Below are 3049 nucleotides of genomic sequence, written 5' to 3'. Positions count from 1 at the left end.
AAGGAAGGGTAGATGTCACAGCGAAGTTCGTCATCCGGGAGGGGGAGGCGTTGGAATTGCCCTGATGAAGGAGATGGAGGGTGTGGAGGTGGAGAGAGGGAGGGATACAGCAATAGAGGCGTGGCAACGGGCGGGGGGTGGAGAGGAAGGAGGAAACCAGAGGGTGGGGGGGGATCAAGCCTGCAGACAATGTAAAGGATGCGGAGATGTTGGAGGTACAGGAGGAGGTGGGGGAAGGGGATCAGTTCATACAGGAGCCGTGTGGGGGAAGAAAGGCGGATACGGAAGGCAAGGCGGAGCGCATGGCGTTCAAGGATATGGAGGGCCTTGTAAAAGCGGGTGGGGGCGGAGATCCAGGCAACGCTGGCGTAACAGAGGATAGGACGGACGAGGGATTTGTAGGTGTGGAGGACGGTGGAAGGATGCGATCCCCATGTCCGGCCAGACAGGAGTTTCAGAAGGCGGAGGCGGGAACGGGCTTTACGCTCAGAGACATTGATCTAACTTGTATTATTTCTAAATTTGCCGAAATTAAATCGAGAAATGTTTTTTGTAACGATCTTGTTTTATTTTACGTCCTAAACCATACGACCTAAACAAACCAAGGGCCCTTTGCCAGAATTTGCTACAGGCTCCGCACTTGCTTAATCCAGCACTGACTGTAGTGAGTGCAGGATAGGCGCAACGTCAGTTGACAGAGGTCAGATGTCAGCAGCTGGAACCGCTTTATTCTGTGGCGTTCTCTGGTGGTGACTTGGGCTTACAGCTCCAGTAGCATTGCTGTCTACCAAACACAGCGCCATCCCGTAGCATGTCCGGCAATCGCTGCACGGCAGATTCCGCCAGAAACGACATGCAAAACACTACCACCACGTTTATGGCTGTGAGAGTGGCCAAGGGAAGTCGCTTCGGCAAAAGGAAACAAAAATATTCCAAGTAGCGAGAATGAAAGACACAAAACATAGATATTATTCCACTTCAACTAATTTAACACTCATAAGCTATTTAGACGCTTATGACCTGTAAAATATCAGTCCTACAGTTCTCATCTCGATCCAGGCTGTCTCAAAAAGAATATATGTATTGGAAAGAACTATGTTGTCAACATCTAGACGGTTGGATCCCCTCCTTCGAAAGCGTCAGATTGCAAAGCCTGGGCTACTCTCAGGGTGGAATCTCCGTTTTCGAAGATTGTGTCTGTCTGTCTGTCCGCTCGCCCGCCGCTTGCTGCTGTAGCTGTTCGTCCGTCCGTCCGCCTGCTTGCTCGCTGTCCGTCGCCGTCGCCGTAACCGTAACCGCTGCCGCCGCCGCTGCCTGCTGTCCGTCCGTCTGTTGGTCGTCGACCATCGCCGCCGCCGCCGCCTTCACCTGCTGCCCGTCCGTCTGTCACTCGTCGTTCGTCTGCAATGAGTACTCCCACCTCAACTGTCATCTACACCTCCCCCTCCCCCTCTCCCACAGTCACTTCCAGGGGTGCCGCCCCTGGCCTCCCTCCTTACACCTCCCCTCCCCTTCCCCCACTTACCCATCCCCCTATCTCCTCCCCTGCTGTATACCCACACCTCTGCACCCTTCCTCCAGCCTCCACACCCTCAACAGCTCCCACTACTACCCCCGCCCTCACGTACGCCTCTGTTGCCGCCTCTGCTGCCGCCCCTCAGATGGTCGGCTTCCCCTCTCTCACCCACCCCGTCACTTCGTCATCTGCATCTCCCGCACGCATCGCGTCGCGGCGAGCCACCGTCGCCACCGCTGAACCGGCTGCTTCTCCTGGCACCTCCACTACACCACAGGGATCTGCCACCCGGCACCTCCCTCTCCTCCCCATCCCTCTCCCCTCCTCCCAGCCTCCAGTCTCCAAAAAACCCCAAAAGCGCGTCATTACCGGCTCTTCTCCCGCCACTTCCCACAAAAAGTCAACACCACCTCCCCCTCCTCCTGTCGTCTCCACGGACACCACCCCTCCTCCAGCCACCCATACCTCAGCCCCCACCCTCCACACCTTTGTCCTGTCAACTCCCGATCCTAAGTTCCTCGACGCTCGTACCCTCACCGTGGAGATACGAAAGTACTTACCTGGTGATCCCATTTCCCGACTCATTCCCCACAGGGACTCGGTCCTTATCGAGTCCCCATCCCCATCCTTTCACATGGACCTCCTGCGAAAACTTCCACGAGTTATGTATGGCCCCCACGCCTCTCTGACACCCTTTCTTTCCGCTTCCACTCCTCGTCAGCCCCAGCCTCCCCATCGCCCCGCCACCTACACCGCTGTGATCACCGAGCTCAGCCCGGTGATCACAGAGGATGAAGTGTTGGCAGAACTGAACTCCCACCTGGACTTGGAAATCCGCTCTGCCCGCCGTATCCACAATGCCTCTGGTCCCACCTCCCTCGTGCAGGTGTTTGAGTCCGCCCCATCTGTTGACTATCTCCTCACCCAGGGTGCCCTGATATACCACCACCGCCACCCTGTCGAATCCTCCAAATCCCCTCCCCGATCCTACCGTTGCCAGCGGTCCCTGATGTACGATGACCACCTGACTCCCAACTGCAAACCCCCCCCCCCACCTGTCCCCATTGCAAGGCCTCCCACTTTCTTAAGAACTGCCCCAACCTCGCTGCTCCTCCTTCCTGTAATACCTGCAATGGCCCCCATCCCACCTACTCCCACAAGTGTAAAGCTAAAACCCCTCCAGCCACCCCTGAGCTCACAGTCCCAGTTCGTCCCGTCGATCCCCCTCCTTTTCAGCATCCCCACACCTTCCCACAAATCTCCCTTGCCGCTCGCTCCGTTTTCCACCTGAATACCTTCGCCACCTACTCCCACAACCAAGCCCACTTCACCTTCACCCGCCTCGACACCCTAGTTTAAGTCTCTTCCCTTCCCTCTCTTCCCCCCCTCCTTCCCGCCATGGCGTGGCACGAGTATCGCATCCTCTTCAAGAACATTCGCTCCTTCCGCTCTGACAAATACCTCCTCATGCACACCCTCTCCAACCACCAGGTCGACACCTTCCTCTTGAACGAAACCTTTCTCCAGCCCCAC

This window comes from Schistocerca americana, chromosome 3 (assembly GCF_021461395.2).
Source record: "Schistocerca americana isolate TAMUIC-IGC-003095 chromosome 3, iqSchAmer2.1, whole genome shotgun sequence".
Classification (NCBI taxonomy): Eukaryota; Metazoa; Arthropoda; class Insecta; order Orthoptera; family Acrididae; genus Schistocerca; species Schistocerca americana.
The sequence above is the reverse complement of the archived record's forward strand: the minus strand, read 5'-3'. Positions refer to the sequence as shown.